Raw genomic sequence first — 27680 nt, forward strand, 5'->3', positions numbered from 1 at the left:
TTCTTTAACTATGAGCTGAAGAAGGCCATGTTACATTAGCTTAGGTAAAAGATGGATAATTTATTGATTTGCTGATATGTTTCTTATGAAAATTCAATAAAATAAAATTGGTAAAATATTTAACAAACTGCCTAATACATAGTAAATGTTCAATAAACATTCATTATTATCATTTACCAATATTAATTCAACAAATTTTACTACTGTGGGACACCTGTTCCACGCACAACAACCCTATGAGTTAGGGACTACAGCCTTCTTTGTATAAATTAGAAACCTAGATCAGAAAGGTTAATTACCCTAAGGTCACATAGCTAATGATTAACAAGTCTGGGATATGAATTCAAGTTCATCCTAATGAAGTCTACTACTAAAAGAGCAGTTGTTAGTGAAATTGAAAACGTGGAGAGGGTTTTGTTTTAGGGAAAAGAAGCAGTGAGAAAGAATGAATATGTTTATGTTGAATAATTGAGGATATTGAAGCAGTTCTCAAAAAAAAGAACAGTAAAAGGGAGCAAAATGTTTAATTTTTACTTTGATTAGACTTTATAATATGATGGTTATATATAGATTTTATCTGAATATATACAAGAATCCTATGACAGAGACATTATCACCCCCCATGGCACCAGAGCAGGAAACTGAGGCTGTCTATATTAACCAAGCTCACACAGATACTCAGTGGCAGAATTGAGATTAAAAAAACAAGTCAGTTGACTCCAGAGACTCCAGTAAATTATTTTATCTCTATTTTGCTGATGATAATTTGTTTCTCTTTTTTCATTTATAGTTCTAATGGTTGAACCCAGAGGTGCTGTGCTACCAAGCTACATCCTCAAATTATTCTTATTTTTATGTTATGTTACATTGCATTTTGTCATGTCATGTTGTTTTGTTGTGCATTGCTTATGTTTTGTTTTGTTCCATTTTGCTATACTACATTTTATTATGTTGTTTTATGTGATGTTACATTATTCAAGAGATTGAACCCAGAAATACTCTACCACTGAACTACATCCCCAGCCCTTTAATTATTTTTAATTTTTTAAAAAAACTTGTATTTATTTATTTTTTGGTACTAGGGATTGAATCTGGGAGGCTTTACCTCTGAGCTACATGCCCATTCCATTATTATCACTATTATTATTATTATTATTATTATTATTATTATTATTTTGAGACAATTGGTAAATTGGCAAACTTTTAATCTTTCTGCCTCAGCCTCTTAAGTAGCTGGGATTACAGGCATGTGACACCACACCCAGCTTGGCTTCTTTATAAAGTAAAAAAAAGAGGTCAATTGGTTAAAAAGAATCTAGCAAGGGCCTGGATTGTATTCCACCAAATTCTTACATTCAGATCCTAATCCCTAGTACCTCGAAATGTGAATGTTTAGAGGTTGCATTTATAAAAGTAACAATTAGATTAAAATGATATCACTGGGTGGTCCCTAATCCAGTATAACTATTGTCTTTGGAAGAAGAGAAAATTTAGACACAGACACATACAGTTACAGAGGGAAGACATTGTGAAGACACAGGGATTTCCAGTGCCATATACAAGCGAAGAAAATTCTCAGAAGAAACCAGTCTTGCTAATACCTGTCTCTGGACTTGATCCACATTCTAGAGCTATAAGAAAACAAATTTATGTTGTTTAAGTCACTTAACCTGTGTTAATTTCCTATGGCAACCCTAGCAGAATGATACAGTTATCAAACAGTCACTAATATGCCATTATGTAAAAATGTGAGTATGTAACAGATGTGATTCTGCTATCTGTATTTGGGGTAGAAATGGGAGTTCAAAACCCAATAGAGTCAAATGTATGAAAGATGATTTATCAAGAGCTCTGTAATATTTGGAACAATCAATAAAAAAAATAATAGTAAAATCACACTAAAACAAATATTTGGTACTGTCATATATTTATGTTTTTGTTTTAGGTTTTTTGGGGGGTATCAGGGATTGAACTCAGGGGCACTCGATCACTGAGCCATGTCTCCAGCCCTATTCTGTATTTTATTTAGAGACAGGGTCTCACTGAGTTGATTAGCACCCTGCTTTTACTGATGCTGGCTTTCAACTCCTCCTGCCTCAGCCACCAAAGCTCCTGGAATTATAGGTATGGGCCACCATGCCTGGCTCATATATTTATTTTCAATAAAGTTTTGTTTCAATATATTCATTTCTTTTAGAAAATGTAAACACTACAGTAGAGTATATTAACTAAATATGTTGACTCTACTTTCTACTGCTCAAAGCAAATATTAACATTCTATGATTTTTCTTTCCAGATGATTACAATACATCTATAAAATATTATCTTACTCTTCTAATAATATTTTCTTTCTTTTTTTGTGGTGCTATGGATTGAACCCAGGGCCTCACACATAGCAGGCAAGTTCTCTACCTCATTGGCCTTGTGATAGCTCATCATATTAATCTAGTTTTTGTATATTTAAATTATTTACATTTTCACTATTTAGAATAATGTTGCAGGAGACATCTATGTTGATTAAAAGATTATAAAATCTGATTATACCCTTAATTAGATTCCTGAAGATAGGATTATTGAATGAAAGTTCCAGAAATATAGGCCCAGCCCATACTATTTAAATAGCCTTGCTGCAAATATGGTCAATGTATTTCACAAGAAGGAAAATAATATGTATTATGTACTTCATATGTGCCAGATTTGTTACAAAGTAATTTTGTGTGCATTTCTGATTATTTACATAAGACTAGGAGTCATTTTATTCAATTTTATGGAAGAAACTGAGGCTCAGAAAGGTGAAATAAGTTTCTGAAAGTCACATAGATAGTGAATAACAGTATGGTAGCCCACCAAAAGGCACTGCTATATTGAACTGAGAGAATAAGTGTATTCTGTGTTCAACTGTTCATATTTACTTGCTTGTTTGCTGTTTTTTCTATAAGGAAAATAGTTTATGTCATAGTCAGGATATTATTGTTCTTTTACTACGTCTAGTATCAAGAAAAACTGTAATCCCCTGTGTACTCTGCTTCTATGACCCTCATCACCATGTTGTATAATGAAAATTGTTCTGGATGTAGACAGAGAGCACACGAGAAAGAGAGAGAGAATATGTGTGTGTGTGTGTGTGTGTGTGTGTGTGCCGCAGTCTGGCTGTGGCAAAATAACTGGGGGGTGACGAACAACTTGTGTACATTGATACAGCAGGAGTGGGAGCCGTTTATTGTAGGACAGGAGGGGTATATATATACATTCCACACAGCTTATCTTAATTAACATAAACTAGATACAGCAGTCAACCAATAAGGAATCTCCATACTTAATGGCTCGCTGGTGTTACTTCACAAACCACTCCCTCTGGCAAAATACCAGGCACCATCTTGATTTGTTTACAGACCTTAACATGTGTGTGTGTATGTGTGTGTGTGTGTGTGTCCATGTGCATGCAAATGACCTTTGAGCTTGTGAAAATGAGGCAGTTTTAGCTACTTCAGGACCTCTCTGAATAGATGGATGGTTGCTACAAACTTATGGGCAAGTGATACAGGAGGAGGAAAATCTATTCACCATATCTATGCTAGCTCTTCTGCATTTTTTCTTCAATGGAGAACTAATTTTAGACCACCAATATTTGTCAGTCTAGATACACTGATGTAAGATTTAGTGGTTGTTTTCCTTATGCTTTGGCAAGTGACTGAATTTTTCTACCTCCTTAATTTTCAATACTTTTTTTGGTTTTTGTCTTTTTCTGTGCTTTTATTGAGTAATTTAATTAATTTGGGAGATGACAAATCAAAGGCTGATAACTTGCTTCTCATTAATAATCTTTACATAGAAATCTAAAGCCTAAATATTAAAGATGAGGCCCTTTTAAAAGATGTGGTGTTTTAAACTATAAAATGCTGCCTATTCATTCAATTTCGTCAAAAAGGGGAAAAATGAATAGCCATTTTTGTATTAACATCTGTATAGCTGGACAACATAGTTATAAATGGCTTCTGAGCTAAGTGCATTTATACTCTGTACTCTGGCGACTTACCTATTTTTTTTAAGTTAAAATTTTGCCTTTAAAATATGCTTGGCAAAAGGCAGACTGGAACAATCAAATATTTGAGCTCTGGTAAGAATACAACTAGGTTTATATATAAAATTATAAGTCAAGAATGCCTATATCATAGAAATATAGAAGTGCCATAGCATTTGTAGGGATTTTGTGGTTATTTTTATAACTTCTAACATGATATTCTCATTTTGACATTTTCCAATTTTACTACAGAATAATTTGCAAGGCATTCATCTGTGACATTGCCTGAGGCTAGAGCTCTATTTCCAAAGTACAAATTCCTGAAGTAAGTAAAGTATTATGGGGTAATTTCCTATCTGCACATAAATCATAAATCGTATGTACCTTCTGGAATAATTGCTCATTTGTCTACTTACACCCTGAGCGTCTTAAATTGTGAGTGCAAGATTTATAAATACAAATACATTAAAATGAAAATGCTTTAAGTTAATGGGATTTTTGATTATTTGGGCATCTTCTTGGAAAGAGAGGTAATTGGTGCATTTTTAAGTTAAGTTGCTTCATTTTTATTGCAACTACTACAGATTTTAATCAAAATGGAGGAGTAATTTAAGCTTTTGGTAACAAAACACATTCAAATCTTTAACTAATTTCAATGTCTAATGCTGCTCTTCTCAATGGCTCTGAAATCGATTTAGTCTATGATTACCAGAAACTACACAAATGAAACAGGAACTCTGATTGATGTCTACCAATGTAATAGATGAACTGAGAAGGGCAACAAGAAAGTTGGGAATGCAAGATTATTTGATCTGCAAATCATACTTAAAGAAACTCAGAAAAGCTTTTAAAAGGTCCTTCTTATTTCTTCAGAAAGTAATGCAAACCACTTTAATTTGCCTCTTTAATAGAACTGCTGTAGAGAACCAGATTAGTTGGGTATATGACGACATCATCAGTAAGATATTAACAGAAATATGCTCAGGGATTCATCATTATCTACTGCCAGAGTTCCTTTATTTCTGGAACAACATAGGAGTGGTGGGTTTTGAAAAAAAAGATAGGGCACAAAATCATACAGATATAATTTATTCTTGCATTTTCTGTTTGAATTTTAATGAATACACATACTTCTATGGATCATGTGGAAAAAGAACCAGAAACAGTTAGAAGATGTAATAGTTTGTAGGATCAATACCAGAGATCATGTGTTAAAATAGCAAAAGGAAAATCACATACCAAGATTATAGATATATATTAAGAAAATGAAAAACTATGCTATGTACATATATGAGCATACCACAGTGAATTTCACTTTTTATGCACATTTATACAGCACAAATTTAAGAAAAAAACAATAAATATATTGAATGAAGTCCGGTAGAGTAGAGGAAGAGAGGGAGAAGGAGAGGGAAAGGGAAAATATTGAGGACTAAATTGTAGCAAATTGTATTCCATGAATGTATAGTTATGTCAAAATGAATCCCAATATTATGTATAACTATAATGCACTAATAAAAAATATAAGTTATAAAAGAAAGCGGCATGAAAATACTGAGAGGCCTTGAAAATTTACTTTTTGCATACCAAATGGGTTTATTCTTTTATTCTGTTTTGAAGGGGAAAAAAGTAAAGGAAAAAATAATTTTTTTTCTTACCAAATAGATACTATATAGCTATTTTTAAAAGTGTGGTTTATATCCATAGTTGCTGAATGTAAACATGGTTCAGGGCACTTGCCATATTTTACTTCTTATATGAAAGGTTGAAAATTTATCTAAATTTTTGGCATTGGTGTTAGAGAACATAATGATATTGTGATCTCCATTGTAATAAATATACCTAGAATCATAAACTACTATCTTATAAATTAAGAAGTTAGGCATGATCATTGTAACAAAAGTAAAAAGGCATGGTCATTGTAAAAAAAGTAAAGTATGTAGATATGTCTAAAGGAACAAATTAAAGTTCTATTCTACTATCTCATCTCTCACAGTGAATGGTGAATGACAATTAAAGATTTGACATGGATCCTTCCAGACTTTATGTGCCTATATAAACACATGAACAGATGTACACACATTACAGTATGTATGATCCAATTTCACATCTGTTTTTGGTTTGTTTTATTTTTGTTTTTGCAGTGCTGAGGATCAAACCCAGGGCTTTATACATACCATGCAAGTGTTCTACCACTGATAATAAAATCTGGGTTGGGGGTAATTTTTTCACTTGTTAATATATTGCTGGGCATGTAAGTAGTCTCAGAATTGTTGTTACATAAAAAATGCACATCCTTATACACATACTTTCATGCACTCTTGCAAGAATAGAGTCCTAGAATATAATTGTTGAGTTAAAGGGCATATGCATTTTAAATTATGATCTAAACTACTCAGTTGACTTTGAAATATATACCCCATGAAGATTGTATGAGTGTACCTTTATTCTAGTCTTCCCCAATGTGACTACATCATTTTTTCTTCATTCTTATAGGAACAAATGGCATTTCAGTGAACTTTCAAATAATTTACATAAAATATTTCTGCTTCAATTTTCAGTACAATCTTTCCTCTTCAGAAACCCAATTTATTGAATGCTCAATTCCCATGCATCTTTAACCTTTCCCATGAGAATACTTAAAAGTTAAAAATAATATCTGGTTAGCAATGCTTCATACTTCTTCATGCGTCAGTCTAAGTGCATTATTAAGTTTAAAAAAAAAGTTTATTTGAAATAACACGTGAATCTAAAGAGCTGCAATTTTTATGCCTAATAAATTTTCACCTTTACCTCTCATTTCCTCTGGGAACTTGTTTCATCAATTATCTCCTATTCTTTTTATACATTTAATCTTTACTCCACTAACTCTATCCTTCAGCCTAAAAATATTCACAAGTTTCTGCCATTTAAAGTGGCCCTCTTGTGGGTTGTGACAAGTGTAAAATGGGAGAGTAGGCAGCTCCAAACTCCTGTCTCTTTACAAAAATATCAAAAAAAGAAAAAAGAAGATGAAGAAGAAACAAACAAAACAACAACAAAATCAAGTAAAAACTGTCAGGATCAATTTTGCCAGAATTCTGGGAAATAGTCAACTGTTACAGCAATAGCTGGGGCACAGTGGCACAGGCCTGTAATCCCAGCCACTCAGGAGGCTGAAGCAGGAGGATTGCAAGTTCAAGGCCAGCCTCAGCAACTTAGTGATGCTGTAAGAAACTTAGTGAAACCCTGTCTCAAAATACAAAATTAAAAAGGCTGGGTATGTGGCTAAGTGATTAAGTGTCTCTGGGTTTAATTCCTGGTACCAAAGTATAGAAAAGTTTCAGCAATAAAGTGAAAGCTGAATGAAGAAAAAGGCAACTTGAAATGTTGGGACAATTTTGTGTCAACTTTCCTTATCTTATTGTATTCTGTCTCTAGCTTAGAGGTGGTCTAGGAGACAGCAGTACCCAGTGTAGAATCCTGATTCCTGGTTCCAAAGGAAACAGAGTACAGTTTATTTACAAGTACTGTGCTTGCTTGTTCTAAGTATTGTGGTGGCTACCCCAAGAACTCACACTATGCACTGGTCTACGTTTTCCTAAATTTTAATATCATTCATAGTTTAAAACCAGCATGTGTTTCTCAAAAACCCTATAAGGTAAACTAAAAACCAATGATTATCTGGGACAAATATTATGGTTAAGATACAATAGACTACCTAAAAAAGTAGAGGCAAAGCTTGGAAAGTGGTTCATTAGAAATTAGAGTATTTTAAAGTGGGAACTATAGAAAGCCACAATGTATGACTGAAATATTATTCAGTCAGAAAAAAGAAGGAAATCCTGCTATTTGGAATAATAATGATGAACCGAGACAACATTGAGCATTTTGTTAAATAAAATGAGGTTGTCATAAAAGGTCAAACACTGTATGAACCCACTTATATGAGGTATCTAAAATAGTCAAATTCATAGAAGAAGAGAAAAGCATAGTGGTCACCAGGGGCTAGACAGAGAAAAAAACTGGGAAATTGTTTTTCACTGAAAATCTGTTATGCAAGATAAGTTTTTAGACATCCAACATAGTAATACAATTAAAAATATGGTATTGTACACTTTAAAATATGTCGAAGATAGATATAATGTTATATGTTCTAGTAAAAACCAAACAAAAAACACCCATGGGAATATATATACCCATGGGAATATGTGTGTGTTTGTGTGTACATATATATGTGTGCATGTGTATTATTACATATATATGTGTTTGTGTTATATTAAAATACATTTATCTCCACACATTCATTGAAACCATGTGATTATGACTGTCTCCCCTAGTTTGACTGTACTATGGTATCTATGACATCTGTTTCATCTTTGAGGTAGATTCTATATCTCATTCACATTTGTTTCTGTTCCCAGTATTCTATATACTTAATGAGTGTAGAACTGGAGTGGATGCCCTCAAATATGTGAAGCAGAGACTTACCTATATTTCACTTGTTTCTGTTTTATGTTATTCCATAGCTTTCTTTAGCTTCTTGTCTTATCTAAATTCTCTTTGCTAATTATTTTCTGACCCATATTTTAGATGCAGAAACATTTCTTTGTTAACTTTTTTTGTGAGAAGTTGTTTTCATATGAAAGCCCTGACAAAAGTTAAGTCCTTTTCAGCATGATATATTTATTTCATAATATCATACTTCTGGTAAAAATAGTAGCTAAGGGATATAACTGTTTATCTGTTGTTTTTATTTCTATTTTGTGGAGTATCTAGAAGGAATACATAAAAATGTCATTTTGATTTAGTAACTACCTAGTAAAAATATCAATACTAATAAAGCAGCAACTTTTGTATGACTGATGTGCATTTTTTATTCATTAAATTGTGTAAACAGGAATGAGGATGTGAGGATGTAGTGTAAAATTGTTTCACTGTAGAATAGGCATCTAAATAGAGAACTATTTAAAAAATATTTGGGTTCTATTAAATATACCTGATAATCTACCAGAGTGTTTGCTATGGTTTGATTGTTTCCCTTAATATCATGTGCTGGAAGCTTGGTCTGCAATGTGACATTAATAAGTGATGGGGGCTGGTGATGTAGCTCGGTGATAAAATGCTTGCTTAGCATGCAGGAGACCCTTGTTCAATTCCCAGCACTTAATGGAAAAAGGAAGGTAGGACTTTTAAGAGACATAATATAGTAACAGGTAACAATTAGACCAAGGAATTACTACCTTCATGAATGGAGTAATGCTACCTCGTGGAAGATCTATCATGAGACTTGATTAGTACCTTGAGAGTGGGTTGCTTATAAAGTAATCCAGGCACCTTTTCTTGGTCTCTCTTCTTCATATGAGTGTTCACCTTTCTCTTTCTCTACCATATGGTAATGCAGCTAGGGAACCCTGACTAGAATGCCAGTGTCATTCTGTTTGGGACCTTCAGCCACTAAAATCATAAGCCAAATAAACCTATTTATTTTGTAAGCTACCTAGCCTCAGGTATTTTGCTCTAGCAATGCAACATGGATTACTGTAGTGGTAAAGAATGACCTGGTCCTCTTCCCACCCATGTTATGCACAGCATAAGAAAAAGCATAATAAAAAATGATTTTTAGAAAGTTTATAGATCAATATTATTATTCTTGTTTGCATGCTTCATTTGCTGAGAAGCTAAAGCATGTCACTGAAGTTTAGCTTCCACAAATATTTAAAAGTTTTGATATGATTGGTTCATTTGGTGATGTGCAAAAGTCTTTATCTTTAACAACAGTAAACTAAATGTGGATCAGGACAATTAGGATTTTCCTTGCTCATATTATACATATGCTTTCCCTCCCATTAGTAATGTAATTGTTTGAATTTGTGTTGTATTGTCACAAAATTAGTGAGATTCATTATCTAACCATTTGTGGTGTATAATTTTATATAAATATGTTGCTTTCCATAAGTTAATTTCATACCTTTAAGCATGATATTTTTGGTTCTTATCTATAATTCTGGCATTTTGCACTAGAGAGATCAATAAATAATCATTTGGACAATGACTAATACTTTTAAAGCATCCTATCTAATCTTAAGTAAATTCCGGATCCAGGTAATATTCTAATAGAGTTAGTATTTTGTCTACAATGAATAATTATATCTTAAAATTGTTTTTTCCCTTTGTATATTCTTTACCAAAGTTAGTTCAATCTTGCATTGATATGGACAAGAAAATGTTTATGAATATAATAATTTAAAGCTTTCAAATGCCTACTTTATGATTCTGTAAATCTAATTTTAAATGAATTGGTCCAAGATACCTAAGTTTTAAGCAAATTTGATGAGGGAGAAATCACTCAGAATTGGATTTTTTTCCCTCAGAGCTTATAATTATTAGCTTACTCAGTTTCAGAGCTTATGCCATTTAAATACACGTTTAATTTTGGTTTCACTAATGGAAATGTTAACATTATTATCTACTATGTTGTATCATGAAAGAAGAGTTGTTAGTTTAAAACAAAATCAAGCAAATAATCCATCAATCAGCAAAATACTTTAGAAATCCAAGATTTAATCTCTAGATATATTTTATTTCTGATAATTTAGTGAATATTTAACTATGGATATTTTCATATATAAGAACCTATCTACCTCCACCAATATCCACCCTGATAAGTTTAATGAAATTGAATTAAGGAATAAGACCTCTCTCAGATGTTCCTTTAGCTTTAGATCCTATAGCTAGTGATTTTTACTCAAAGAACTAAAATTAATGCATTATACATGTTTTTTTTCTGAGTTTATTGTTAGAAAAAGAAAAATGTATCCAGTTTATACATCATGTATATGTGTGTTTAAAACCAAACTATACATTCAATTGTGCTTGAAATACTTCCAAGGTCAAAGTCTGAATCATCTAACATACATTCCTACTTCTTTTCAGTACTTCATTTTCAATTTTATCATGAGGAAAGTAATTATAGGAAAAGGGGATCCATAATCTGATATTATTTTCTAATAGTTATTAAAATTAAATAATCTTCATTTTACTGAGTCTATTTCTTGAGCAGAAACTCAACAAACTAGAGCGCCCTTTGAAGATGGTGGTTGCTAACATGTACATTGAATGCTAGATGTGTATGGTGGTTTCTTAGGGGGAGATCTAGTGGAAGAGAAGGATTAATCTATAGGCTATTCTCCTTCTTGAACATATAAGAAATGATGCCTGGGAATGTTTAGAAATACTTGTGGAAGAGGCAGCAGATTGTGCAATGAACTGGAATATTAGTCTGAGTAGTTCAGTGTTGAATAGAACTAATTTGAATCATGATGCTAATTTGACTTTACTTGTTATAAATTGGCCTTGGGGCCTAGGGAAATTCAGGTTAAATTTGGCTACTGAAAACACTTAAAATTTTAAGGAATGATGTACCAATTTATAGGATTGTCTTACTACATCTTCATTAGCACTGAGCAACCACTTTCACTGAGCAATCACTTTCCACTTCTTCATCCAAGAACTGAATAGTAAAACATGGTAAAGTTGTGTTATTAAGATTTTTAATTTGGATGAATATATTTTCTTTTGTTATTTTTGTTTGTATTTCTATTCAGAATTCTCCTTTCATGCCTTCCGCTGTATTTTATTAGACTCTTGTTAGAAGATCAAATATTTTCATATAACATGTATATTCTTTGTTGCTTTTTTGAAATATGTTCTTTTAGTGTACCATCTGACTTAATTTTATGCAAAAGCATTAAATTTGGATATATATGAGTACATGAAGCCTTAAATGTGTGACTTCTTCCATTGTGGTTTTCTAAGAAAATTCTATTTGAGAGAGTGTCCACTTACATCTCAACTATTCCACTACAGATGTTTAAAATAATTGGTAAAAGTCTATTTTACAAATACAGATTACATTGTTAGATAATCTGAGTGGGGGAAAATTTCAACATATGACCTAAAGCCATAAATAAGAAAGTATTTTAATTGATTTCGTTTGAAAAATTTACTAGTTTAGATAATTGTGTCCATTACCTATATAAGACACGTTGTGGCAGGCTGAATATGCATGGCCAGTAGATTATTCTAGTGTTGGAGAGAATGTTGAAGAATTACCACTCATATGCTGCTGGTGGGAATGTAAATTGATGCATATTATTTTGGAGTGAAGTCTTGCAATAGAAATAGTTTTAAAAAATACATACTTTTTCACTGTTAGGAATTTACACTCCATGTATGCAGGTAAAAGTCTTCCAACATATACATAAAAGGATTTTCATCCTAGCATACTGTATTTGGCATTACAAAATAAATGCTATCATTATTTATCAATTAAAATAAAAATTTAAAAACTGACAAAATTAATAGCGATCAGTAGGTGATTGATTTAGTAAATTTATGAGACAGGAATACCATGGAGTATCATTAAAATAAATAGAAGTAGATGTATATTATATTATGTAGAAGATGGCCAAAATTTTTTTGCCATTGGATGAAAATAACAAGTTGCATAGCAGAGTGCATTATAGGGATCGATTTTAAAAAAAGGAAAGAAAAAGAGAGATTCTGAAAGGATATATAAGGGACTTGATGATAGACATTTTTGGAGAAGGAACTAAAGGTTCAGAGTGGGAAAAATCTTTTGGTATCTATTCTGTACTAATTGCATTTTATTACAAGCATATGATTTCTTTTAAATATTGGTTTATGTTTAAAAAATCATTTACTGCTTCATTCAGTAATTGTTTGCTGCTCTTCTTTATGAAAACTCTTACAAAGGCAAAGATATATATGGTAAGATAGAGAAATTAGTCTTCCTCCCCGTGGAACTCTGTCCTGGTAATCGACTATGTGACTATATAGGCCTCAACTACACTTATAATTCCATGGGAAAGATGCATGTTTTAAGTTTAAGAAAATATTCTGAAAGCTTATAAAAACCTTATATTAGCTCATGATCTGAATCTGGCTCACATAAAAGTTTTGTTTGATCCAAATATTTATTAATTTTCAACTTCCAATATGCTTGGACTGAGTACTAGCTTCCACTTTCACATGGAGCATGTGACTACATTGATCACAGCCTTAGTACTCATAATTGTAAATAGTAGAATAGTTGAAACCTCAACCGTCCCCAAAGATATCAGTTGGACCAAAGTCCTAGAAGTCATAATTTAAAAGTGCCTTTCCCCTTCCTTGTTTAGTTAATCCTAGAATAGCATAACATCTTATGGAATTTACATCCAAACAATGGTCCCTTTTGTATAAATTCAAAATTATCTCCTCTGAAGTCTGATCGAAGTGAGATAAATACAACAATCCACGTCAAGCTCTTATGATTAATGCCACACCTCAAATTGATTTTGGAAAGAGGCAGGCAAAGTAGATGAGATGCCAGAATAGTTAGGATAATATAAAGATCTATTTATACTGCACAAAACCAATAAAATTTAGAGTATAGCAAGATTAGAAATTACTTAATACTATTCATATCTCCATAGACTTTACTTTGAGAAGCATTACATATAGACTATAAAGCAGACACTAATTACCAGTTCATGGCATTTGTACTTCCCAGAAGGTTACAAATGGAATAAAGTTTCTTGTCCAAGGTTACTAAGATCATTTGCGGAAAGATCAAGAATAGAAATGAAGCATTTCAAATCCTATGCCACAATCCAAAGCATGTCATTTTCATCACAACCTTGTTAATTGAAAGAAAATAGTGAATCGGAATCAGACAAATCCTGTAAGAACTTTAAATATTAGGTAATTATTATCTGAGAAAGAATTAATAAACAGAAATGAGAAGTGGACAGAGGTACCAGTTTTTTTTTTTTTTTTTTGTCCAGCATAGTTGGTATTGAGTGAAATAAAGTGCAAGCTAGAGGTGGAGGGGACAAATAGTGTCACTGCATTTTAAGTATGCAAACAGAGCAAAATAAACACAGAGGGCAAAATCTATTGATTGTTATAAAACTTTTGCTTGGATTTTACGATTGCCAAGATTTGCCATATTGGCTGATGGAAGACTGTAAACAACTAAAGAAAGAGACTGATTAAGTGTAAACAGTAGGATTAAAGTGGTTAGTGGAGTCGGGACTAGAATAAATCAGAAAGAAAAAACTCTCTCCAAAATTCTTAGATAAAATATAGCGAACTTTCTAAGAAATATTTTAAAATCAAGAAAGTCATATATTCTTTTTTTTTTTAAATCTTTAGTTGTAGATGGTTATATACCTTTATTTTATTTACTTACTTATTTTTATGTAGTGCTGAGGATGGAACCCAGTGCTTCACACATGTTAGGCAAGTGCTCTACCACTGAACCACAACCCCAGCCCTTTTTATGTTTTGTTTTGAGACTGGGTCTCTTCAAGTTGCTTAAGACCTTGCTAAATTGCCCAGGCTGGCTTTAAATTTGTGATCCTTCTGCCTCAATCTCCCAAGACACTGGTAGTACAAGCATGTGTCAGCAAACCAAGTTAGGGTTTTGCCTTTCACAAAATGTCACTTTTATATGTTGTGTTTACATTTAGTTCAAAATAGATTTTAGTTTCTCTTGGGACTTTTTATTTGACCAAGGTGTAACTGTTTAATTTCCAATTTCACTGAAATTTTCCAATTATTTTTCTGTTATTGATTTTTAGTGTAGTTCCATTGCATTCTAAGAGCAAACTTTATGTGATTATTTTTGGTTTTAAATTTATCAAACTGCGTTTAATGGCCCAATTGTGGGTAAATGTTTCATGAAGTCTTAAGAACAAGGTGCATTTTGCTGCTGATTATTTTCTTGGCTTTGTTCATCATTCTGTTAATACGTTCATAAAAAGTATTTTTCATGGCTTTTATAATATTTTAGATTTCCACTATTTCTTTTTGATTTTTCCTTAGAGTTTCCATCTCTCTGCTTATATTACTCATCTTTTCTTGCATATCATCTACTTTTTTCAATAGATTCTTTAACATATTAATTAAAGTTACTTTGTGCTTGCTTTCTCTCTTCAAACTATGATTTTTCTTTTCAGAATGCTTTGTAATTTTTGGCTGAATATCAGACAAGATGTAATAGGTAAGAGGACATTTGGTAAACAGGCCTTTAATGTGAAGATTTGTTTGGTAGTTAAGTAAGTATTTGGTCTATGTTTACTCTATGTTGTAGATGTAGGTATCAGAGTCTAAAATTCCACTGGCATGCTTTTGTTTATCTACTCTTTTGTCTTTGTTTTTTTTTTTCCCTATTGTCTCCTTAAATAATATTTGAGCCATGTAGTTATGTAGGTCTTTCAGTTGAAATCTACAGCATAGTAAAGAAGCCCAAATGATCAGTGGTGAGTTGGTAGTGGGGCAGGACAGGGAGAGGAATTTTTTATAGAATTATGATTAGGTATCAGTATTTTTTATTTTAATTAGTTTTTTAGTCAGTATTTTTGCTTGGGCTGTGACTTGCATAAGTACTTTTTAATTTTTTTTTTTTTTGCTTTCTCCAGCTGGGATTGTGGATCAGTGGTAGAGAGCTCGCCTAGCATGTGTGAGGCCCTGGGTTGGATCCTCAGCACCACATCAAAAACTCTGATATAACACAAAGCGGTTACATTCTGGTAAAATAATTTCCCTTGAGGACAGGTTTTTGTTGAAAACAGAATACTCTGGAGATATTTTAAAATGGCTATCTTTCTCTGCTGACATGAGTAAAATTTTGTCCACTGCATATACCCTTAATAAAAACCTGATGGGACACTTGTAAATAAAATGAGGAAAGTATGGGATCTACACCTGGAGTTTTTTTTTTTTTTTTAAAGAGAGAGTGAGAGAGGAGAGAGAGAGAGAGAGAGAGAGAGAGAGAGAGAGAGAGAGAGAGAGAGAGAGAAAGAGAAAGAGAATTTTTAATATTTATTTATTTATTTTTAGTTCTCGGTGGACACAACATCTTTGTTGGTATGTGGTGCTGAGGATCGAACCCGGGCTGCACGCATGCCAGACGAGCGTGCTACCGACTGAGCCACATTCCCAGCCCCTACACCTGGAGTTTTTAATATTCAAACTTGTCAATACTGTGTCTCCAGAAAATTTTTAATTACATTTTAAGATTTCCTACCCTGGAACTGGTTCCACTGGCCAGCTTCTACTTCTGAGTTTCTGCTCTGCTAAGTTGTGATTCTCTGTATTTACCTGTATCTCCAATTTTGAGGTAGTGGTAGGACCTCTGTCCTAAATTCTTTGATAGATCTAAGAAAAGGTATTAATTTTTAGTATATTCAGCTTTTGTATTTATGAGTGAATGGAAATGGTGATTTTTAAAATCTTTAAATGTCATGCCAGAAACTGGAAGTTAAGAAAGATACTTTGCATTCTTTCAAATATTGTATTGTTTTTCTAGGGATGACCAATATTGATAATCTTGGTGCACCATGAATATTTCTGTAGGACCTTGTATTCAGTATGACTTAAGAGATATTATAGGTTCTTTTGAACACACTATTTCCCATACTAACTTCAGAGAAATGACAGAAAATAGGAAAATTCAAAGAAAAGATAGGCTTTTGTGGTTCTGTTATCAGCAGAAAGCATGAGGATCTTGGATAACCATATGCAAGGGTCTCTAATGAAGCTTCAAAAAACTGATAACTATATTTATCTAATAATGGCTATATTATATTCTACTTATTTTTTAAGTAATGCCTTTTACTCAAAAATTATTCCTATCTAGTGTTTTTCTGATCTTCCAAATTGGATATTCTCTCCTAGATGTCTGCAGATGCAATACAGAAGCACTCTACTACTGAGTCACATCCCCAGCCTGAACATTACCCTTTTAAACAAGCTGTATATGTGATTCTTGAGCATATTTAACAATACAAAAATACCCTTCTTTATTGACTCTTTTAAGTCTCTATATCAGTTGTCATTCCATTCCAGCTTTGAGTAAAAAGTTGGTGAAATTTTTCTTAGATATCCTAAATCTCTCCCCTTTTAGCATGCCTGTGCCATGCTGCCCAAATAATCTTGCTTCTAGATTATCACTGTATTTCTCTTTGATTTCAGTTTAATATCTACATGGTTAATTTATATCCATCAATTTTAAGACAGGATATTCATGAGAAACAAACTTTCAAATAAAAAAATATAGTTCTGTAAAAGAGAAAGATAGATGCTATGAGCAGGCACATATAAAAATGTTATATTGGTTAAGAAGCTCTTTTCTGACATACCTTAGCCATATTTGTTTTGGTAGTTTCATCTTTTACTGAAGACTAGTCCTTTTAATTTGTGACAGCCATTTCTGTACAATGTGACTTAATATATGAGAAGATATTATAGATATTTTTTGATAAAGAAGATTTAGAAGCTCTAAACATGATGCTAAAGTAAATATCTCATGATGTTCCCTGGAATTCAGTTATTTGAAAATATTCTATGACCATTCTCATATGTTGTTCTATAGAATTTGAAAATTCCAGTATACTTTGGAAAAATAGAATGTGAAGAATATTTCACAGATCTCAAATTATATATTTGCATATCTTGCAAACATGGGACTTACAGGGCAAAACACAGAAGCACATTACAGACAAATGTTCAAGTCTGTTTCAGCCAGACATTATGGTAAGGAAGTACAGCAGGAGATGATAATTAAGATAAATTTAAGAGTATTAAAATCCCAATAAACATAACATTTTCAATTCAGAATAGAGCCATGTCACTTTATTTAGTATTGTTAGCCAGAACTCCTAACCCTAAAACATAATATTTCCAGGTCTTTTTGCAAATATTATTCTTTTCTATTAGCATTAAAATAATTTTAAAGAGGTTATTTCTTAGAGCTCTCATATTCCCTCAGGAACTCAAGTTAAATTATAATGCCTTTAATTACACTCAAACCCTAAATATTCTCACTCCACACTTTTGCACTGCAGAATTTTGTTCTTTCTTTTCTTTTTTACTTCTTTTCTTTGTCTTTTTCTTCCTCTTTACCCACCCCCCTTTTAAGTACAGAGAACAGACCTCCAACTCCCTATTACTGGGTATCATTCAAAGTGCATTTGGCTTCAAGTTCAAAATGGCTTGACAATAAGTTATAGAAAAAAACTTGTCAAATAAGTATAAGCAAAAAAGGTATTTATTAATTCAAGAAATCTGAAAATTTAATGGTTTCAAGGTTTGTCAATTGTGAGACAGCAATGTCTACTTTTGTCTTCAGTAAAATAAGGGGTTGTACTAATTTCATGATTATTATGTGGAGTGAGCCATAATACTTATGGGAAAGAGACATTTTAGAAAACACACACAAATGACACTCCCCCTCATAATCATTGGTTCTGAGATAACTCCTTCAGAAAAAAAGAAACTATGCTTGAGAGACTGTTCTAATGAACATGCCCTTCAAGTACACAAAAGTAGGAAAAAGGTTTGAGAACTCTTGGACTAGATGATTTCAATACTGTCCTATTTTGTATTTATGTACTAAAATACAATACATTTTGTTTAGAAATTTTATGTATTTTGTATTAGTTAACAAAATTTAAATTCAAATCATAAAAAATAAATTGTTTTAAAATCTGGATATTTACAATAATGCATTCTAAAATCACTTTCCTGAAGTATTTTATGGAATTTTCATGTTTTATAAAGTAGAACATTTCCAGCATTTTACCCAATCACCAGTTCAGTTAAAATAATAAAGAAAAAATGAAATAAAAATTATATAGAGAATATTAGATATGAGGACTAATGTACAAGTGCAAAGCAATAGACAGCCTCTCTTGTTCAGTTCTGAATTTCTTTATATTCAGTCAGCCTTCTAATGGAACTATGAATATCAGTAAAAATCAACCGAAGGCAGAATTTTGAACATTCAGTGTCATTCTTTGACCACTGAATTAGAAATACATATTAAGCAGCAATGGTCTGTTAGTTTGAAAATGATGCACTAGGAGGTTCTGCTCAATTAGGTAAAAATTCTTCATTATGTAGAGCCCAACAGGCAATGATATAAGATAGAAGAAAGAACAAAAATATTAACCAAGTAAAAATCCCTGTTTTGAACTAAAAATAAGCTGGTAAAAACATCCCTCTGATGCGTGATCAGTATTAGCTGCTCTTCTCATTTATAATTGAAACATACAATGAGTTAAGTGTTTGAGGTAAGGAAGGACTCAAGTGGGTCCTGAAGTAAAACTTCCATAATTTACAGTGTAACTGTGTGTAAAGCCATTTAAGGATTAGCTAGTGTCTGAAACCCAATCAACTGGTTTGTCAGTTAGGCAGAATCTGCTTCACATTTGATAATTTCATTGCTCGTTATCCTCTTTAAACCCAGAGGAAGCAGAAGTTTTTGTCAAGGAAAGAGTTTGGTCTTTGAACGACTTGGTTTAGGGGCTGGGGATGTGGCTCAAGAGGTAGGGCGCTCACCTGGCATGCGTGCGGCCCGGTTGGATCCTTAGCACCACATACAAAGATGTTGTATCTGCCGAAAACTAAAAAAAATAAAAATATTAAAAAATTATCTCACTCTTAAAAAAAAAGACTTGGTTTAAATCTTGGCTCAAACATTCACTATAATAGTCAGCTAAGGAAAGTCTTGTTTATAAGATTGTTAGGACAATAATAATTGTTACCTCCTGTCTCCATTAAGGAGAAAAAAAATAATGTTATGGAAAAGTATTACAGATAAGCTAGTTGTGTCTATTGTGAACTTAAAATCAGGACACTGTATTAAATATTAATAATATGAAGACAATATTTGAAACTGGGCAGAATTTAAAATTAAGTGCTGAAAGTTAGTGACCAGGGTTTGGTAATATTTGTAAGACTACTACTTTTTATTCCCATTATTATTATACTCAAATTGTTGTCTATGTAAAAATTATATTGTTAACAATTTTTTATAGAAATATTTATTTTTTAATTGTAGTTGAGCACGATTCCTTTATTTATTTATTTATTTTATGTGGTGCTGAGGATCGAACCCAGGACCTTGCACATGCTAGGCAAGCACTCTACCACTAAGCCACAACCACAGCCTTATTGTTAACAATTGAAAATTAACAAATGGTATGTGCAATCACCACAGGAAATAATTAAATTCTTGAAAAATAGAAGATACATGGAAATTATAGGGTAAAACTGAAGATTAATTTATTAAGAAATAGTGTGAATTCTCAGTTCTTTATTTCATTTGTATGGGTGATGATGAACATCTAATATCAATTAAACTATTTGTATAAGAGGTCAAAACTCTTAAAATAATATAATAAAAATATTTGAGGGGCTGGGGTTGTGGGTCAGTGGTAGAGTGTTTGCCTAGCCTGTGTGAGGCACTGAGTTTGATCCTCAGCACCACATAAATATAAAATAAAGATGTTGTATCTACCTAAAACTAAAAAAAAAATTTTAAAAAATTGAATATAAGTTGAGTTTCTAATTGAAGTAGTAATTATTATTTCATGATTCCAAGAGATATAGTGGTAGCAATATAGTAAGTGCTTCATTGCACTGTTTTGGAGCCAGATGATTTAGGTTGTTCTATCACTTATTGTCTAGGGGATTATTGACAAATAGCTTAATCTTTGTTTTCCCCAACTGATGATTAAAAAATTAAAACTTAAAAAAGTACTTTTTAAAATTTTTGTTTTTTTAATTTAAAAAATATTTTATTCGTTCTTTTTGTAAAGCATTTTGAACAGTTCACGTCATATTGTGAGCATTCAAAAAATGATCGCTTTTGTTCATCCATTACTGCATTTTGGTTCAACTGATTGTAAGAATATAGTTAAATAAATAAGAGTAATGTCTTTTAAAATATCAGGAGTCAAAAGAGAGTATAGTTAGTACAGCCATAGCTATTGACAAAAGGCAAAAATTAATTCCTATTCAACTGCATATTTAAAATCACAATGTTATAATTTCAGTTATAATTGTTATAATTATAATACATATAAATTATGAAATTGTTATAATTTAAGAGGAGTGAATCAGCAAAAGGAAAAGAGAGAAGTTGAAGATATATGGATAGTTTGAGAAATGATAGAGTCTCTGGGACTGTCATAAAGTTGGGTGGCACAGAGATTCAAGATTATAGGAAATGTTGAGTTCATACTTCTCTTTAATTTTCTTCTAAGATTCTTGAAATAGTTTTCTCATTCTCTCTCTTCCTCCTAATTACCTCATGATTCTTTTTTTCTGGTCTATAGAACTTTTGTGTACTATGATCTTGAGGTTCCTAATGGTAGAAGCATTACAAGATGGGCTTTGGATTCAGCCAACCCTAGTTTGAATACGTTTTCTGCCTCTTTATTACTATTCAAACTTGGGCAATTGAATAATCTTAATCTTTCTTCATATTAAAATTGATACAGTTTTAAACTAGTAGGAATCATGTATGAAATAATATGATTCATTTGAAACACACAACATGACATCTGATATATATTAAGTATAGGTTTCATGCAATGTAAGAGGCTTACTGCCAGCTCTAAATAATGGCCCCTGGGCAAGGTCGGCTGTTGACAGGAGCCATAATATATACTCAGTGCATCCTTGTCCATCTGCATTTTAAGCAGTTTGCAGCCTGGTGGCCTGTGGGACAAATGAAAAACACCAAAAATATTTTGCTTGTTCCACAGTAATTTTTAAAGATTCCTATTTTTTTGCCAGCATTTAAATGTCTGGAGATTTTACATATACATTTAGATTTTTGACTTTTTCTAAATAATTTGTAGATCCGCATTGATATATGAGAACACAAGACCATACTAGTAGCTTCATTAATTCAGTTACCTGATTTACTCTTGTATGCACCAGAGTTTACAGCCCCTATAATAAACCTTGAGGGTGTTATTCAGCAATGTATGAAATTCATGCCTGTAACAAAGTTTTCATAGACATTTATTTACTATTTTGCAAAGAAGTAGAAGACAAAAGTCCAAATCTTTTATACTGTACTTTATAGGCCGAAAATATAATAATTTCCAAAAGAATAATAATAAATATCTCAGAAATCAGATAATCTCCTCAAATATCATCTGATGTTTTCCAGAGTATTTGTGAGTTGGAAGAATGACAAAAAAGAAATAACTGTGGATTTCAGTTAAAAAAAATTCCTCTAACATCCTCATCTAGTTTTGTGACTCCATTTAAATAACTTTTATAGGGCTACTCAGGGAAGATTTACCCAAAATTAAAGCTCAGAGCTAACATGCAAAAATTTTTAGGCCTATTTCCCAGCTCTTATACATTGTAAATAACCACCTTATAATAACTGATACTCATAAAATGAGGGCATAGAGATGAAAGGTGAGTTTTTGTTTTATTTGATAAAGGGTCCATTTTTCTAGATAATATTATATCTGGCAACTTTCAATCTAACTGTTATAAAATACTCAATGCACTGGAAAATCAATAATCCTCATCAAACTGATTGTAATTGAAGAGCTGCTTCAGTTTATTCCTTGATAATGGGTAGCTATCTTATTGCAAAATATATTTTAGTACCTGGATATATACACATAAAAAAGAAAAATAAACAGAGGACTTTCAACCATAAAAAACATTCTGCCACCACACAATAATATTTCTATGCTGGAGGGTCAATTATATACCCAGGCTAGAGAAGCAGAAGGAAAAATGTAACTTAGAGCCCTTTGAAGTTCTCAGTTTTTCCAATCTTGTCACCAAGACTTTTGTCACCAAGACACTGAATTACATTTCCACTTCAAGGAATACTTAAAATTATTTTCTGTTTTCCTGCTGAAACACTGACTGATTCTGATAACAGAAAACAGGTATGGTAGCAAAGAAGCATTAAATACAGTGAAATGTATCCCACCTCCATATAAGTACTGTCATCAATATTAATCTCAATATATATGGATGTGAATAGATATATACAAAGTAGAATTATATAAAATAGTAAGCCACAGAGGTCAAACATTGCTAGCTCTATTAAGTTAATGTCTAATCACTAGAGAATCATAGCCATCAGACTTTCAATATTATAAATTTCATTTTCAAAGATGTATCAGATTGTTTAAACTGGTATCACAATTTGATTCATCTAATTTGCATCGTTTTGATTCAAAACTCATAAAACAATTCAAGTGTCATTTAATTTCAAAATTTGTTGACCTAATGCAGAATGTGCCACAAATGAGGACAGGTTTTGGTGGCAAATTAATACATTTTTTTATTTATATTTGATTAATGTTTGGCTTAACTACAAGAACAGAATCCATTGAAATTGCCAACAGACTTATATTAATCTGCATTACAACTATATGTATGATTGTAAATTAATAATTTACAGTTGTACTACTTCATAGGTTTTATATGTGTCCAGTTTGTATGTGACCAGTTTAAGGCAGAATTTCAGATCTTACTTATATGTGGACACAGACAAGAGTGTATGTTTGGTTTCTAAACAGAGCTGCTACAGATTCTAGAATATGGTTCTGCAATGCCAGATAATGCCCATATCTAAACAGCTTTTCCCTAGACAATAATACTGTCATGTCATTGTTTACTTGTTTTGTTTTTGTTTCATTTCAAAATGAATTAGGTCAGGGAAAATATAAATTGAGATGCTGTAGAAAAAAATGGTTAATAGACTTGAAGATGTCCTGCTTAAGGTTTGTCTGATATTTAAGAATGACCTTTATTTTAGCTTAAAATACAAAGAAAATAGAATTTTCATTCTTAAGAACATATCAGAGAGGGTAATGTGTTTTTAATGAAGAAGATACAATTAACTATGTATTGACATTAGTATGTATCAATATGTTTGTAATGTGTACTGGAATGCTAAAATTCAATCTCTAGAATCCTACACTAATTCAGCTATTTAAAAGATGCAGTATGTAAAAATGTGGATGTGGAACCGATGTGAATCTGCAATATGTATACTGGGTAAATATGGGAATTCATAATCTGCTTGAATCAAATGTATGAAATATGATATGTCAAGAGCTTTGTAATGTTTTGAACAACTAATAATAAAAAAGTAAAAAAAATAAAAGATGCAAACAAGTAATTGTACAAATTCTAAACAAGAAGATACTCAGAGGTTCAAAAATGCTGGGGAAAAGGTCTAATGTTTCTTTTCTTTTTTCTTTTTTCATTTTACTGTAGTAAGAACAGATAACACGAGATTTATCCTTTTAGTGAATTTTTAAGTGGACAATGCATTGTTGCTCATTACAGGTGTGATATTGTATAGCAGATCCTGAGAACTTTGTTATCTTGTGTAACTGGAACTTTATACCCATTAATTAGCAACTTCCCATTTTCCCTTCCCATCAATCACCAGCAACAAACATTCTACTCAGCATCTATGAGTTTAACCACTTCAGATACCAAATATAAGTGGAATCACACAGCATTTGTCTTTTTGTGACTAGCAAATTTGATTTAATGTAATGCCCCCCAGATAGGTCAATATTACCACATATCACACTAGTTGCTGTAGAGATTATGACCATGGAAATATACAGGGAAGCATTCCTTTGGTGAGCAAACTCCTGGAGGGTAACTGGCACTCTGTTTCCCACCCTTAGAATGCCCTGAAGTTTCTCCTAGGAACTAGTAAGATAACTAATACATGTGCTACATCTAGCTGTTTTGAAATGCCCTTCATGAGGAGGCTCTATGCTAGAGTCTTATCAGCCTAAACCTTGATCTCAGGCACACAGATGCTAGGAATAAAGGAACTCTCTTGTTAGACAACCACAACATTTCACTGAGCCTAAACCTGTCCAAATAACAGTAGCTTTATATAATGGACTTTTTTAAAAGAGCTACACAAACTCCTAACACCGCACATTGCAGTTTAGTAAATAACTGAGGAATAAGCTGCATAATGTTGCTAAGTCTGTAACCTGCCTAGTAATACTATGATCAATATGTACTAATGATGCCAATTACCTAAAGGAACCTATTCATATAAATAATGCTGGCAGCTTCAACATTCTGCTATTCTGCCATCTTTCCTGCCTCTGCATCTTGTCTCTGTGTCTCTTATTATTTTCCTTACAATTTGCTTCTTTTTAAATGTTGAACAATATTTCATTATGTGTGTATGTACATGTGTGTATCACATTTTCTTTATCCATTTACCTATCAATGGACATCTAGATTGTTTCTGTATCCAACCTATGGTCGATAATGCTGAAATTATTATGGGAGCTGATGTCCTGATTTCAATTCTTATGGACATATGAAAAGAAGTGGGATTTTTAGATCACATGATAGTTTTACTTTTAATATTTTGGAGAGTCTCTATACTGTTTTTCAAAGCTACTGAACCAGTTTCCATTCCTGCCAACATTGTGCAAAGTTTCCATTTTCTCCATACCGATGCTAACACTTATCTCTTGTCTTTTTGATAATAACTGTTCTGACATGTGCTAGGTGATATCTAATTGTGATTTTAATTTATATTTCCCTGATGGTTAGTGATGTTAAACACAAAGGTGCTTCTTAGTAATTTTTTTTATGTCTTTGGGGAAAACTGTCTATTCAGGTTCTTTGCCCATTTTTAAATCAGTTTACTTTATTGCTATCAAGTAATGTGACTTCCCTATGTGTTTTGGATATCAACCACTATATTCATACATCTGTGTTGCTATTATGGAATACTATAAACTGGATAATTTATTTAAAAAAGATTTATCACAGTTCTAGGGTCTGTGAAGATCCAACATAAAGCTGCTTGTAGGTTTAGTGCCTGGTAAGGAAAGCTCTCTGTGTGAAAGATGACACCTTATCACTGTGTCCTCACCTGGCAGAAGAAATGCAAGAGAATGAAATCCCTACCCTTAGCTCTTTTATAAGCTTTTTAATCTCATCCATAAAGGCTCTGTTCTCATGATGTAATGACTTCTTAAAGATTCTAACTCTTAAAATTATATCATATAAGTGATTAAATTTCAGTATATGAATTTTGGAAGGCACATTCATACCATAAAAATCCCTTATCAGATATATAGTTCATAAATATTTTCTCCATTTCATAGGTTATCTTTCATTTTGCTGATTGTTTCTTTTGCTGCACAGAAGCTTTTATATTTTATGCACTCCTGCTTATTGTTTCTACTTTTGTTTCATGTTTAAAAAATTGATTGCCAAGACCAATTTCAAGAACCTTTTTCCTTGTGCTTTCTGATACAGTATGGTTTTTGACACAATACCTTTATTTTATTTATTTTTTAATGCGGTGCTGAGAATAGAACCCAGTGCCTCCTATGTGCTAGGCCAGTGTTCTACCACTAAGCTACAACCCCAGCCCAATTGAATTCATTTTGATTTAATTTTGTATACAGTATAAGAAAAGGATCTAATTGCATTCTTTGGCATTAGATATTCAGTTTTTCTACACCTTTTATTGCAAAGACTATCCTTTCACAATTATGTGTTATTCATACCCTTGGCCAAAGTTAGTTGGTCATATATTCTTGGATTTATTTCTGGACTCCCTATTGTCTTCCATAGTTTGGTATGTCATTTTTTATGCCAATACTATACTATTTTGATTACTGTAGCTTTGTCATATAGCTAGAATTAAGGAATGTGATGGCTCCACCTTTGTTCTTCTTTCTCAAGATTGTTTTAGCTATATGGTTTCTTTTGTGGTTCTATATGAATTTGAGGGTTTTTTCACTTGTTCTGTGAAAAATACCATTCAACTATTGCTTGAATTTATAGATCCTATTGGGTAGTATGGATATTTTCACATTAATACTTTTAGTTCATGCCCATGGGATATCTTTTTTTTGCTATGTTTTATTCTTCTATTACTTTCATCAATATCATACGGTTATCAGTATACACAACTTTCATTTCCTGTGTTAAATTTAGTCACAAATATTTTATTGCTATTGTAAATAGGATTGTTTTCTTAATTTATTTTTTGGTACATGGGATTGAACCCAAGGGTGCTTAACTGCTGAGTCACATTCCCAACAATTTTTTATATTTTATTTAGAGACAGGTCCTCTCTAAGTTGCTGAGGCTGGCTTTGAACTCTAGATCTCCTGCCTCAGCCTCTAGATCCACTGTGATTATAGGCTAATGTCACCGTGTCTGGCTTAATTACTTTTGGAGATAGTTCATTGTTAATATACACAAATACCACTCTGGTTTTTGTATTTCATTTTTGAATGTTGACTTCCTCTCCACCCCGGAACTCTATTAAATTCATTTGATAGTTTTAACAGTTTTTATGGTGCTTTAAGATTTTGCATATATAAGATCATGGCATCTGCAGAGATAATTTAACTCATTCCCTTCTGATGTGGATGCCTTTTGTTTCTTTCTCTTTTCTAATCTCATTTGGTTTTGATTGAGATCATTTTAAAATTAGAATTATTTTTGAAAAAATTCATATTATTTGTTTTCTCTTGAGAAAAAAGTGTTGAGTATTAAAAATTTTATTTATCTCACTAAAGTTTTACATTTTCCTCATGAAGATCCTTTATATTTCTTATTAATGTTTTTCCTGGGAATTTCAATAATTCTTCACTACAAGCTTTACAGATTAAGGATTCTTATTCTTTATTTAACCATAATAGATATATGTTTCTCAATCATGTTATTGTAATTTTATTAACCTAAGTATGTAGGTTGTAGCTTTCTTGATAAGGGTTATAAAGATTTTTAATGGAGGTTTCAAGACTAGAATGCTCAAATC

This window comes from Urocitellus parryii, chromosome X, assembly GCF_045843805.1.
Source record: "Urocitellus parryii isolate mUroPar1 chromosome X, mUroPar1.hap1, whole genome shotgun sequence".
NCBI lineage: Eukaryota > Metazoa > Chordata > Mammalia > Rodentia > Sciuridae > Urocitellus > Urocitellus parryii.